Consider the following 14933-nt stretch of genomic DNA (forward strand, 5'->3'; position numbering starts at 1 on the left):
TGGTGCACTAGGGGACACAGAAGGATTTGGTGGCCTCCTGGGAGCCTGGTGAGGAGAGGCTTTTTTTTTTTTTTTTTTTTTTTTAAAGTATCTTATTCCCTTCTCTTTTGGGGCAAGAACATGGTCACCTCTCGCCCTGAGAGCCTAACCTCGCACATCTACCAAAGGGCGGTCCAAGCTCCCCTTCTCCCAGAGGGTTACCCAAGTCTGTTAATGAACCCGCCCCTCACTACCTTCATGGCAGGCCCTCACTCCGTCAAGTTTAAAGGGACTGTGGGTTTATCTTGCTTGCTAATTATTTCGTTAGAGACTGGGAGACTGTAATGGCCGTTGGGTGATGTCCTTTAGTTTCTTCACCTTTCCTGTAATGACTGCCAGTAGCAGGCTGAGCAAAAAAGATGACCTTGGGGGTGGCTGGAGGTGGTAGAGGGTATGGGGTGGGGGGGATAAATGGTAATAGAAAAAAATAAAATAAAACTTTTTTAAATGAAAAATAAAAACAAATGTAAACAAGGAAGTTTTCTTCTGGAGATAAAAATAAATAAATTACAAATAAAAAGAGAAGGATGAACTTCTATCTTGCTTGTTGAATAGAATTACCATGCTCACAGCAAACTTGCTCCCCTCACTGTAGGAATAACTTTGGAACCCCAATTTTCCAACTCTGGAAATCCCATCTCCTTCAGGAAGATACCCCCAGATGGATCCTACAAGAACCACACAACTATAACTTCTCTTCCAAATCTCAGTGTCTACCTAACACTGCCTATCTTTCTGCCTCCTTCCCCTCCCCTGCCACCACCACAAAAAAATGTATATGGTCTTCCTTGACAGGAGGAAGCTTCTATCCAAGTCTTTGAGCTTTCATAGATCATCCTGAGGAATCAAAGAATCAGTATCATCTGGGCTGTCAAGATGAATCTCAACATGAAAACAACACCTGAAATATGTGTAGCATGTTTTATAACTTACATAGTGGCTTTACATCTCCCAGCAACATTTGGATAATAAAGCAACTTACCCAGCAGCACGTAGTTTTTAAAAATGACAGAATATGCCCTAGCTGGTATGGCTCAATGGATTGAGCACCAGCCTGCAACCGAAGGGTCACTGGTTCAATTCCCAGTCAGGACACATGCCTGGGTTGCAAGTCAGGTCTGCAGTTGGGGGTGTGCAAAAGGCAATCAATCAATGTTTCTCCCCACTCTCTCCCTCCATTCCCCTTTGTCTGAAAAAAAAATAAATAAAATCTTAAAAATAAAATTTAAAAAAAAGGGCAGAACCTCAGAACCGGCACTTCTGAGAAGTTAACTACTCTGCCTATGATAATCAGAAGAAGCCATTGAGCCCTGACTGGAGTGTCTTGGTTTTTTGGGCATTGTCCTGTAACCAAAAGTTAGCAGGTTTGATTCCCAGTCAGGGTGCATGCCTGGGTTGCAGGTTAAGTCCTGTGCAGGGTGCATGCAGGAGGCAACCAGTTGAGGTTTCTCTCTCACACCAATATTTCTCTCCCTCTCCCTCCTTTCCCCTCTCTAAAAATAAATAAAATCTTTTAAAAATTAAAAAATTTTTAAAAAGAGTTTGCCTTGGAGCAAATTAAACCCATGAGTAAGATTTTTTTTTTCAAAAAGTGGAAGTAGCAATTAAGAGATTTTCTTTCTCTGTAGTTATTATAATTTATTTTAGGTGTGGTTCAGTTGGTTGGCTTGTTCCCACAAAGTGGAAGGTTGCCGGTTCAATTCTCAGTCAGGACATCATGCCCGGGTTGCAGGTTCAGGTGTCCAGCTGGGGCGCATATAAGAAGCAAATGATCGAAATTTCTATTTCTCCCTCTCTTCCCCTCTGTCTAAGATAAATAATAATAATAATTTATGTTCTTTATCACTTTCAGTTATTTACCCTTGGGGAGAGGCTGATTTTCTGGTGTACACACCAGAATAAGAAGGACCAAAGTCATGACAAGCATTGCGCTTCAGAGGAATCAACCAAATTGTAAAGTAATGACTTGCAAATCTAGAGCCATTTTGGTGACAAAACATCATACAAAACATACATCTACCATATTGGCTGCTTATGGCAAGGTAAAAACTCCAAAACTTAGTGGCTTAAAACAGTAATATTGCAGTCGTTTGGAAGTTATCATGCACTGGAGGATCCACTCACAAAATGGCTGTCAGCAGGAGTCCTCAGCTCTCACAACTTGGGCCTCGCCAAAGGGTTGCTTGAGTGTCCTCTTGACACTAGCTTCTTTCAGAGCTAGTGATGCAAGAGAAAACTAGATAAGTCACTATATATATATATAAAATTTCTTTTTTTCTTAAGATTTTCTTTATTTTTAGAGGGGAAGGGAGGGAGAGAAACGTCAGTGAGTGAGAGATAGATCAGTTGGATCAGTTGGTCGAGTCCTGCACACCCCTAACTGGGGACCTGGCCCACAACCCGGGGGCATCAAACTGGCAACGTTTCAGCCCACAGGCCAGTGCTCAGTCCATTGAGCCACACTAGCCAGGCAAAGTCACAATATTTCTTAAGGTATGGACAGGGAAGGCACACTTTATCGTTTCTGCAATATCTTTTTTTTTTTGAAGATTTTATGTATTTATTTTTAGAGAGAGGAAGAGAAACATCAATGTGTGGTTGCTCTCATGTGCCCTCTACTGGGGACCTGGCCCACAACCTAGGCATGTGCCCTGACTGGGAATCAAACTGGTGACCTTTTGTTTCACAGTCCAGCACTCAATCCACTAGGCCACACCAACCAGGACTGCAATATCTTATTATTACACAGATGAGCCCTATTCAGCGTGGGTTGGTATTACCCAAGGACTTGAATGCCAGGAGGGAGAGAATCACTGGAGGCCATCACGGAGCCCACAGTCTGTACTCTGGCCCCCAGAGAATGTGAGGAGATTTATATCATCTCACTACTTTCTAACAGCCAGGGGACTGACCCTCTCTGAGTGTCCCATTTTCTACAGCTAAAGTACATCACTAGGGAGTAAAGTTAAAGTATTTTCTCAAGAGTACCAGGCCACAGAGGTTTATAGACCAAGTTCTTTCATTGGGTCCCATTGGAGCCAGGAAATTGAAGGGTATAGCTCAGGCCCCTTTCAAGCACAAGGCCTTTTTTCCAGAATGTCATGATGGGAATTTGGGAAAGCCTTGCCTATTATCTCTACCAAAGGACAACAATATGAAGAACCTGAAGTTCTTAAGCCTAGAGACATTGTTGCAATACCTGGCCCCTGGGTCCAGAGTCCACTTCTGAAGAGGGGTGGAGATGGGCTATTCTGCACTGTACACACACGCAGCATAGCTAGCATGTGGCTCTCTGATAGCATCACCAGAGCTCACAGGCAATATAAAAGTACTGTTGCCTGCTTTCACACACAAAAAAGCTCAACTTGTCTCAGGAGAATAAAGAAAGAAAATTCAAGATGAAATAACAATGAGTTTGGAACAACCCAAGAGTTTCCTAAATGTGAAAAAAATCCCATCCCTTCCAAGTATTGAAAGGACTGATATTTTCTCTTAGTTTTCAAGCTCAAGACCTATCTTATCTTTGACTAAATATCCCTGATTTGCATACTATTATTAGATAACCACTAACAGTTTTTCACTTTAATAATTGTTAGAAAAGCAACCTGTACTCAAATAAGCTTGGAAAAGATGAGGTAAAGTGTAGTGCAATTTCTTAAAGTTTTTAATGTGCTGAAGGGAAAGACAAATCTCCAAGAGGAGACAGATATGCATCTATCTTCCAAATGTAATTGAGCATGGGCCCTTTTTTCACAGAATGTAGTCCTCAGACACACTTTGAGAAAATCATCTCTGGGTATAAAAGTCACTTGCACCTCTGTTATATTAGTGGCAATGAAGGTATTCTTTCCATTTTGAAAGCTTGATAGCATTTTTTCCAAAAAAAAAAACAACAAACATTTGTAAAAGCATCTGGTTTGTTTTCTGTTTCTAAATGATGCACTTTATTTTTTAACTTTTTATCATATTTTTTCCATTACCATTTAGTCCCTTTATATAGCCTCCCTCTACCCCCACATCTGTTTTCTGAAAACAAGTTTGTCCTCCTTTCCTTTGAATAGTTCATCTTTTCTTAGTTCTTTTAATGATACTGCCATTTCTGTGACCCTGGGTAACTTGATTCTTCCCTTTCATTTGCCCATCTCTCCATTAGACTATAATTAAACATCAGTTGGTTGCCTCCCATATGTGCCCCGACCAGTCATTAAACCCACAGCCTAGGCATGTGCCTGGATCAGGAATCAAACCAGTGAACTTTTGCTTTGTGGGGCAATGCCCAGCCAACTGAGCCACACCAGCTGGAGCCTTAATGAATGTTTTTCATTGAGTGTTTGAATAGAAGAAAAATCAAATTGACCTTGCTTGAAATATCATGAATTTGAAATTAAAAGGCTCAAATGAATGAGGCCTTAACTATAAACTCCAAAAAAATCGAATATCTTTAATTAAAAATTTAAAATTAAAAAAAAATTCTTCAGCCCTGGCTGGTGTGGCTCAGTGGGTCGAGTGCTGGCCTGTGAACAGAAAGGTCACTGGTTCAATTCCCAGTCAGGGCACATGCCTGAGTTGCAGAGGCAACAGATCAATCTATCTCCCACACACCGATGTTTTTCTCCTCTCTCTCCCTCTCTTCCCCTCTCTCTAAAAAGAAATAAAATATTTAAAAAATAAATCTCTTCAAAACACCTATCAGTGCAGAAAGTTAAGGTATCCATAGTGATATAGTGACTTCCAGTCAAGATAGCAGCATAGGTAAACATGGCTCACCTCCTCGCATGGAGGGGAGGTAGTTGATGGTCAGTGGTCACAGCCAGTCCTTGTAGTTGACAGGCCTGGATAAATCCCTTCCATTGACCTGACAACAGCAGGCTCAACTACAAGAGGAGGGTGTACTTAGCCCACATGAAGGGCGCACCTTGAGTACCCAGCTTGAGTGAAAGGGGAGGCTGTGCCGCTGGACCCTACAGGATGCCTACTACATTAGGCCACACTACCAAGACACAGAGTCATAGCAGCTCTACTAATACATAGAAACAAACACAGGGAGGCTGCCAACGTGAACAGAAAAAGAAACATGGCCCAAATGAAAGAACAGATCAGAACTGCAGAAAAAGCACTAAACAAAATGGAGATAAGCAACCTACCAGATGCAGAGTTCAAAACACTGGTTATAAGGATGCTCAAGGAACTTAGGACCTCAACAGCATATAAGATCCAGTCAGAAACAAAGGGCACACTAATTGAAATAAAGAACAACTTACAAGGAAACAACAATAGAGTGGGAGAAGCAGAGAATCAAATCAATGATTTGGAACATAAGGAAGCAAAAAAACAGTTGATCAGAACAACAAGAAAAAAACAAGGATAGAGTAAGCAGCCTCTGGGACCACTTCAAGAGGTCCAACATTTGCATCATAGGGGTGCCAAAAGGAAAAAAGAAAAAGCAAGAAATTGGAAATCTATTTGAAAAAATAATGAAAGAAAACTCCCCTAATTTGGTGAAGGAAATAGACATGCAAGTCCAGGAAGCAGAGTCCCAAACAAGATGGATGCAAAGAGGCCCACTCCAACACACATCATAATTTAAATGCCAAGGGTTAAAGATAAAGGGAGAATCTTAAAAGCAGCAAGAGAAAAGCAGTTACCTACAGAAGAGTTCCCATAAGACTGTCAGCTGATTTCTCAAAAGAAACCTACCAGGCTAGAAGGGACTGGCAAGAAATATTCAAAGTCATGAAAAGCAGGGACCTACAGCCCAGATTGCTCTACTCAGCAATTATATCATTTAGAATCAAAGGGCAGATAAAGAGCTTCCCAGACAAGAAAAAACTAAAGGAGTTCCTCATCACCAAACCATCATTATGTGAAACGTTAATGACTTATTTAAGAAAAAGAAAAAGATCTAAACTATGAATAGTAAAATGGCAATAAATACATACCTATCAACAATTGAATCTAAAAAACAAACTAAGCAAATAAGAAGGACAGACAGAATAATGGATACAGAGAGCGTTTTGATGATTGCCAGATGGGAGGCAGGTGTGGGGAAATATGTGAAGAGGTGAGGGAATTAAGAAGTACATATCAGTAGTTATAGAATATCCATAGGGATGTAAAGTACAGTATAGAAAATTGAGTGGCCAAAGAACCTACACGTGACCGATGGACATAAACAATGGTGTAGGGATTGCCTGAGGGAATGGGGATTGCTGGATGGAGGGGGGCAAAGAGGAAAAATTTGGGAGAACTATAATAGCATAATCAATAAAATAATTTTTTAAAAAGGTATGCATCATGAGCTAACTCTCCCAAATACTGCAAAAGTCAGAGGCGCTGGGCTTCTGGGAAGCTAGCAGATCAACCTGACTTAACCGAAGAGCCAGTGAGTTCCACTCACAGGTACCACATACCATTAGGCAGTGGGGTGGACCCTAAATATGGCCAAAGAAGGCAGCGGTTGATGCAGTCCAAAGTTAGGAAACTTTACTACCCATAGGAGAAGGAATGTATTATCTGATTGGTAAATTTGGAAGAAGGAACTGGGCATGTTTCACTGGGCCCTAACTCCCTTCCCTGTGGTGTCAGGGGCTTGTGGGGTCTATGCTGTCTGGTCTGCTAGCTGCCACCTGGTAAGAGGCCCCCCCGTGTGGAGATCAGGGGAGGTCTGAAGTATCCAGAATCACTGTGAACAGCTGAAGAGGAGTGTGAAGTCCAAGGCTTGAGTACTCAGCCATGGGCCTAAAACCATATTCAGATGTTTAAAAAGATGGTATTTTTATTACTATTTGATTTCTATTCCTGTCTCAGGAAAATAGAAAGGGTTATGGTGCTTTGGGCCCATAAATCCCAAAACACTATTTTTCTTACTGTTTCTGGGGCTTACCTTCGAGAGAAAAGCATCTGGGTTGTAAACACCTTGTCCTTGAGAGAAGGAGCTGCAATTTTATCACCTTTTGTTTACAGTTCCCCCAGCGCAATAGATACGTGGCTGTCACACAGTGGGCCATCATATGTAAAAGTAGAACGAACTCAAGATAAAGTAATTGGAGCCTGATACCAGGCTGCTCTAACTAGCTGTCACTTGATGCCAATCAGCTCCTGCCCAGGAGCCAGCTGGATAAAGAGTAGGTTTGTGATTGTGGAAGAATTCCTCAAAACAAGCAGGCTTCTGGGACAGTTTTCATCCCAGGTTGCACCTGGTAATCACCTGGGGAGCTTGGGAGGGAAAATGCCAGCTAGGCTGCATGCATCCCAGACAAATGAAGTTGGCATCTCTGAGGTGGGGAGGACCAAGCATCAGTAGCTTTTAAAAGTGATCCCCATGTGCAGTTAAGGTTGAGATGCAGTGTTCCAGGTTTGTCTGCCTTTAGCATAATTAGTAGTTTGTAAGAAATGCAGAATTTCAGACCCTACCCCACATCCACCTTTTCTGCATTTTTACAAAGAGCCTTAGGTGACTCATGTGTTAAATTTTGGGAGCACTAGTGTAGAACACAGGCTTTGGAATCAGCTGAATCTTGGTTCTAATCCTGGCTGTACCACCTAACTGATCCTGGCCAAGATGCTTAACCTAGCTGAACTTCAACTGAATAAATTATGACAGGTTCACATGATGGAACACTATGCAGCCATAAAAAAGGAATTTGTAATGTCTTTAGATGCTATTGAGTGATTCCCACAGTATTTTAACTAAAAAAAAAAAAGCAAAAGTATAGACATATATTGTTTTAACAGAAAAAAATTGTAATGGGCATTGGGGAAAAATTAAATAATATGTAGAAAACAATTAGCATTGTTTCTATAAATAGTGAAGTGCTTAACAAATAGCAGCTATTGTTATTCCTGTTACTAGCAGGCAGCTCAGAGAAATGATGTGGATGCTGTGGCTCTGTTATGCCATGGTTTCAGCAAGGCACCTAGAGAAATCTCCTGCTACCAGGACACAAAAGAAAAATGTGGGCTTCTTAACCTTTTGTTATGAGAAGCTTCAAAAATGTACAAATGTCAAATATCAATGAACCCTCACACTCTGATAACCCTACTTCATAGTGTCCCTTGTTCCATCTCTACCCTCAGCCCTTCCATGCCTCACTGGGTTATTCTGAAGTAAATCCCAGACATACCATTCTTCATCAGAAATACTTTAATACAGGAAGATCAATGGTAATGGGAAAAACACAATAAAAAATAAATTAGTTGAAAAAAGGAGGAAAAACAATATGTACCTATAAAAGATGAGGATTCTTTTTGTAACACTCCCACAAAATCATTTTAACACCTAAAAATTAATAGTAATTTCCTAATATCATTAAATACTAGTCAGTGTTTAAATTACCCTGATTGTCAACCTTTTTTACAATTGTTTTGTTCAAGCTAGTATCCAAAGTCAACATATTATTTTGATTGCTTCATCTCTTAAATCTTCTTTAACTTATAGATTTCCCCCTCTATTTATTTTCCCTTGCAATATATTTATTGGATAAACCACATTGTTTGCCCAGAAGAATTTTCCACATTCAGGATTTTGATGACTTCGTTATTTTAGTTTAACATGTTCTGTTCTTTATATTTCTGTATACTGATAGTTAGATGTAGATGCTTGATTAGATTTAGGTTTGTTTTCTTTAAAAGAATTTTTCATAGGTGATGCTATATATTATTACTATTCATCTCACCAGGAAAACAGGAAAATCCTACTTCATAACATTAGTGACATATTTGCATTATTATCTGTTTTGAGATGTTAAGATTGGTCAGTTGGTCCAGGGATCATGAATCTGATTCATCCTTAATAAAGTTCTCATCAGCTTTTCACCTACTGGTATTAGCAACTATTCATGACATTGACTAATGATTACATAGTCAAATTGTGGTGTTCTAATTTTATTGTTTCTTCTGTATCTAATAAGTGTAATTCTCCAATAACGAAGAACCTTCCCTCAACTCTTTATTCTGAAGTATAGAAAGGCAGAATTGATTTTTTTCACTGTCCAATTTCAGAATGAAGCAGTTTCCTAGCATCCTCTAGAAGGATCTAATGAATAATTTTCTTTTTAGTATTATTATGAACTTATGTGTTGTAGAAACATTTTTGATGAATTTCAATCCACTTTGATGTTCAAATTGCCCCACATTGGCCAATGGAAGCTCTCCAGATTGATTCCTTGGTCATTTAAACATGACTCTAGTAGTCTTAAGTAGCCTCATTTTTTTTTCTTTGGTTTGACAAGTTTCCAACCTCAACTCTGTAAATTTCCTGCCCAAATCTTGAATCAGCAATTTCTCCAAAGAGTAATTGCTCCTTTTCAACAAGCACTGGTATTTCAAGACCACTAGAAGTGCTCAATGCTACTGCGTTGTTCATTGTTTCCAGGCTATTTTGGTGGGTAGAACTACAAAATACATTTTCAAAGAGAAAACTAGATCATGCATTTATTTTCTGTTCTTTTTTTTTTCATTGTATTTATTTTTAGAGAAAGGGGAAGAGGAGAGAAATGTCAATGTGCGGTTGCCTCTCGCGCGCCCCCTACTGGGGCCACAACTTGGCTTGCAACCCAGGCATGTGCCCTGACTGGAAATCCAACCAACAACCCTTTGGTTCACAGACTGGTGCTCAGTTCACTGAGCCACATCAGTCATCTGATTGTAAGGTTACAGAGTTTTTACTCAATTTTTTGGTGTAGTATTTCTTTTTTTACCTGAAAATCTAAGTTCTTCACAACATCAAAAGTAGTACTCACTACTTTTTTGCTTTATCATTAAATATATAAGTAATAGTTTCAGAATAAAAATTCCAATATTATTTTCAACAACACGATTACTAAATACTGTTTCAGATTCTTTGAGTGCCTCCCTGCCAAATGCACTTGATGGTAGCTGTCTCCTGCAAGTTCTGAATGAATAACCCATTTGTTTTCATTTAGATGATCTTGGTTTACTTCCATATCTCCAACAGGGAATCTGGAGACAAACTGAACATGTGCATGAAACCAAAACCCAAATCAGGAGGTAGAGCCACCACCACCCATGTCCCTTCCAGTTCTATTGTCACTGGGTTGTGCCACCACATCATTGGTTAATCTTTAAACTTGTACTTTCTTGTATTCCCTCCAACACATCCTCTGACAAAAGCAGGCTGAACTTGTCAAGGAAAGGTGGAAATTCCAGGTATAGCTAAGCCTGCCAGCAGGAAATCAGATAAAGAACACAGGGACCACCACCAAGAAACCAGTTCATGCCAGAAAAATCCAAAATAGCAGCTGAAACCCCTTTCCAAGTGACCTTTGATGAACTTTTCAAATTAGCATACTGAAAATACCGCTCGGGCGTGCAGATTTAACATTAAAATGATACACGCGATGGCTAGGCATGGTCCAAGCATGTCTGAGGACTGGCCATGCTCCCTTGGAATCTCAGGACCTTCCATCCTTCCTCAAAAATCCCCACTCTTGAACCTGCCTACTTCCTCCAAGACCCTTTAATGCTTTACTAACACCCCAGAATTGGGAAGGAGGAATCGTTAGAGCATTCAATTCTCCTTCTCCATTTCTTGGCCAAGGAATAGTTTCTGACTTGCTTTACCAAATACTGTCTTGTCCATTTACATGAGTGACACTGAACAGAACAACCACAATTTGGGGTCCCTGACCTGCAAGGGTTGGTGACACTATCTCTCCCAAATGTAGCCATTCTGACTTCCAATGCCATGGACCAGTTTTGCTTATTTCTGTACTTCTTATATGAACGGAATCATACAGTGAGCATATTTTTGTGTTTACTGACATCTTTTGCTCAACATCCTGTCTGTGAGATGTGTCCATATGGTTATGTGAGGCAGTGTTCATTCATACTCATGGCTGTACACCAACCAGCATTCCACTGTGCGACTTTACCGCAACTTACACATCCGTGCTACTAGGAATAGATATGAGTTGATGCCAGTTTGAAGGCATCACAAACAGTGCTGTTAGAAACATTCTTGCACATATCTTGGTAGACATAAACTCTTGTTGCTGTTGCATGTACATACCCAAGGGTGGAACTGCTGGGTCATAGGTTATGCATGTGTTTAGCTTTCGTAGGTACTGCCAGTTTTGCAAAAGGCTATATACCAACTTACACGTCCGCAAAAGTTCATGAGCAGTCCAGTTGCTGTATATTTTCACCAACAGTTGATCTTGTCAGAGACTTTTTTTTTAAAAAGATTTTATTTATTTATTTTTAGAGAGGGAAGGGAGGGAGAAAGAGAGAGAGAGAGAAACATCAGTGTGCGGTTGCTGGGGGCTGTGGTCTGCAACCCAGGCACGTGCCCTGACTGGGAATCGAACGTGTGACACTTTGGTTCACAGCCTGCGCTCAATCCACTGAGCTACGCCAGCCAGGAGACTTTTTAAATTTTATATTTTTATTTACTTATTTGAGAGAAAGAGAGAGAGAAACATTGATTTGTTGTTCCACCCACTCATGCATTCACTGGTCGATCCCTGTGTGTGCCCTGACCAAGGATCAAATTGGCAACCTTGAGCATCAGGAGGACGCTCCAACCAACTACCCAGCCAGGGCCTGTCAGACACTTTCATTTTAGTCTTTCTGGTAGGTGTCTTTGTAAATTTATACTTAATATTTTTCTTATTCCCTATCAGCCCTAAGTGTTACTGTTTTCCAGGATTTCAGTATTACAATGATCAATGGTATACAGATGATCAAAAACAATGTTTGTCTCCCCCTCCATCCCTACCCATGCTTCAGAACACTCCTTTAGACCACTCATTATTGTATTGGAAACAATGGGTGGTGAAAGAGGACTCTTAGGGTGGGTCTTTGCTGCATTATTCTGTGTCTCCAAAGCCTTCCCCAGTACTCTGCACACAGTAGGTACAAAATAAATATTGTATAAATACATGAGCAGATGACATGAGAGCTTATTTGTCTCCATACTTGGTGAGCCATGCCCAAGCAAGGCAGGGTATGCAAGTGGATGTCTTCCTCATTTCAGTTCTTAGACCCAGTACAGGGAATCCTTTAATAAACAATGTCTGCTGAACCAAACTGGCTTCTAGAGAACTGGCTTGTCAGGCTTGTGCCCCTGCTCTGCCTCACACAGCCTCAGGCCACTGAGCCTTGACACACTCAACGATTACAGTCATGTTGTACAACATCCCTAAGACTATATTCATGATTTATTGCATGTTATTACACTGTTATAGCAGGCAACCAATCTTGGCACACTAGACAGAGATGTGTCAGTGTGAAATCTCATTTTTTTAAAAATATTTTATTTATTTATTTTTAGAGAGGGAAGGGAGGGAGAGAGAGACAGACAGACAGACAGAGACAGAGAGAGAGAGAAACATCAATGTGCGGTTGCTGGGGGTTATGGCCTGCAACCCAGGCATGTACCCTGACTGGGAATCGAACCTGGGACACTTTGGTTCCCAGCCCGTGCTCAATCCACTGAGCTACGCCAGCCAGGGCCAAAATCTCACTTTTTTAAACTAAGATTTTTTTTATTTTTAGAGAGAGAGGAAGGGAGGGAGAAAAAGAGGTACAGAAACATCAATGTGAGAGAAAAGCATCAATTGATGGCCTCCTGCATGTGCCCCAACTGGGACTGAACCCACAACCAAGGCATGTTCAGGGGACCTGGCCAGGAACCGGTGACCCTTTGCTTTGTGGGATGATACCCAGCCAACCGAGCCACACTGGTAAGGGCCGAAATCTCACTTTAAATGGGGTCCTGGGCTCCAGACACCCAATCTGCAATGGGTCATGGGCATAGAGAACATACAGCTCTGGGGCTCAGAGTCCAGAGTTTTCCCATGCATTGCCCCCTCCCTCCCTCCCAGTCTTGCAGACTAGCTGTAAGTTGGGTCATAATGGTACCCCCTTCATACGTCATGGCGAGGGTTAAAGGAGTTAATGCATGTAAAGTGCTTAACCCAGTACCTGGCGCACACAGCAAAGTGTAGGGTAAATGGTAACTTATATTCTATTTTCGTGTGTTGAAAATTTTCCATAACAAAAAAAGTTTCTTAAAAGAAGCTATGAACAATACAAGGCCTATAAGGTAAAAGGTAATTTCCTGATCTTTGACTAGGAATTCTCCCTAAATGCAATTAAACCTGAGCACATCCAGAAGGGAAGTAGGGTGAGGGTGTGGCATTGGTCTGGATTTAGTGATGCACAGGTGTTTTCCAGGGAGAGAGCAGCAGTGACAGCTCTTGAGCTTTGAGATAAACGTCATTTCAGCAGAAGGTGGATAGGCACTTATATGAAGGTACTTGGCTGTTGGTGAGTCTGCCCCACGCATGTAGCTTAGCACTGGGTCTCTGGCCCCAGCCCAACCTTTAGCGCAAGGTAAAGTGTGCTTTCCCAAGTCTCTGAGTATAGGTGCTTCTAATCCCCACTGGGGATGGAGGGTCTCCCTCCTTTCCTTGGGTTCTGGCCTCCATCATCCAGGACACAGCTGTGACATCGGCACATCTGATCAACTGCCCCAAGCCCTCTTCTGACCACTGGCCAACTCCCCACCTGGCTTGAAGTTGGCATTTTAGAGGCCCTCAGGTTAACAACAGCCAACATAGGGATGCTGTTCAGTGCAGGCCAAGGCAGGGCTTCTGGGCAGCTTAATCTGAAGAGTGCCTGAATGCCTCCCACACTGTCAGGGAGACACACTTCACCTTGGGCTAAAGGCTGGGCTGGGGCCAGAGGCCCAATGCCATCTGACACACCGGTCATTGTGCTTGAAATTCCACCATTTAAACAGCATTCTTTGGGGTCACACATTACTTTCTTGAGAAACTTTTTTCCAAAGATACCCTGGGAGGGGAATGCATTAAAACTGGTACCTGGGCGCCCTGGCTGGTGGCACAGTTGGTTGGAGCATCATCCTGTGCTCCAAAAGGTTGTAGGTTAGGTTCCCAGTCAGGGCACATACCTGGGTTGTGGGTTCACTCCCCAGTCGGGGTGCGTGCGGAAGGCAACTGATCAATATTTCCCTCATACAGATGTTTTTCTCTCCTCCTTACTCTCTCTCTCTAACAACAATGAGGAAAAAAAATACCCTCAGGTGAAGATTAATTAAAAAAACAAAAACAAAAAAGCCAGTGCCTGTGCATGAATTGTTTACTGACTGACCAGGGTACCTGGGAGGGCGGGGGAAGCACAGAGGATAGGTTAAAAGTAAGGGCGACGGGGCGTGGCACAGGCAGCTTGGGTAGGGACCCCTGCTAGTTTCAGTGCGCAAATTACTGGGCTTGGAGTGAGGGCAGAAGAGAAGTTCAGAGGTAGAGGTAGAGGTCATTAAAGGTAGAGGTTGCTGGAGTCCCCTGGGGCAGTGCAAAGGACCGCAGCAGCCAAACGCAGTGCAGAACAGGTTGACAGCTTGGGGTGGGCCACAGTGATGCCCCCTAGCTCTCCAGCGTTCTAGTCCCTGTCCCTTGCAGAGCCCTGAAATGGAATCAGCTCCCGAGGCTCCTTGCCTGCCCCATGTCCTGTGACGGCCGCCTGAAAAGAACCCGCAAGGATACCTAATCCACTTGGCTGCTGGAGGGCATCTCAGCCCTCACCCTGCACGGCTGCCTCAGTGGCTGTGCCTTTCTCCCCAATCCCTAACAGTCCTCCAGCACACAGGATCAAGTGTGGGGCAAATATAAAGGTGGTGAGGGGCAGCAGTGGGGTCTGAATCTGCCTCTAATGGTGCAGCAAAGTGCTCCGGCCCCTCCAACGTGAACAGTGATAGTAGCACATTTCCCACCGTCAGTGAGTGCCAGGAGCCATTCTAAGATTTATATAAACTCACTTAATCCTCATAACAACACTAAGAGAAATATATATATATATTAGCCCAGTGTATATATGTATACTTATTTATTTACTTATTATTTTTTACTATG

The sequence above is a fragment of the Phyllostomus discolor genome, chromosome 9, assembly GCF_004126475.2.
Source record: "Phyllostomus discolor isolate MPI-MPIP mPhyDis1 chromosome 9, mPhyDis1.pri.v3, whole genome shotgun sequence".
Taxonomy (NCBI): Eukaryota; Metazoa; Chordata; class Mammalia; order Chiroptera; family Phyllostomidae; genus Phyllostomus; species Phyllostomus discolor.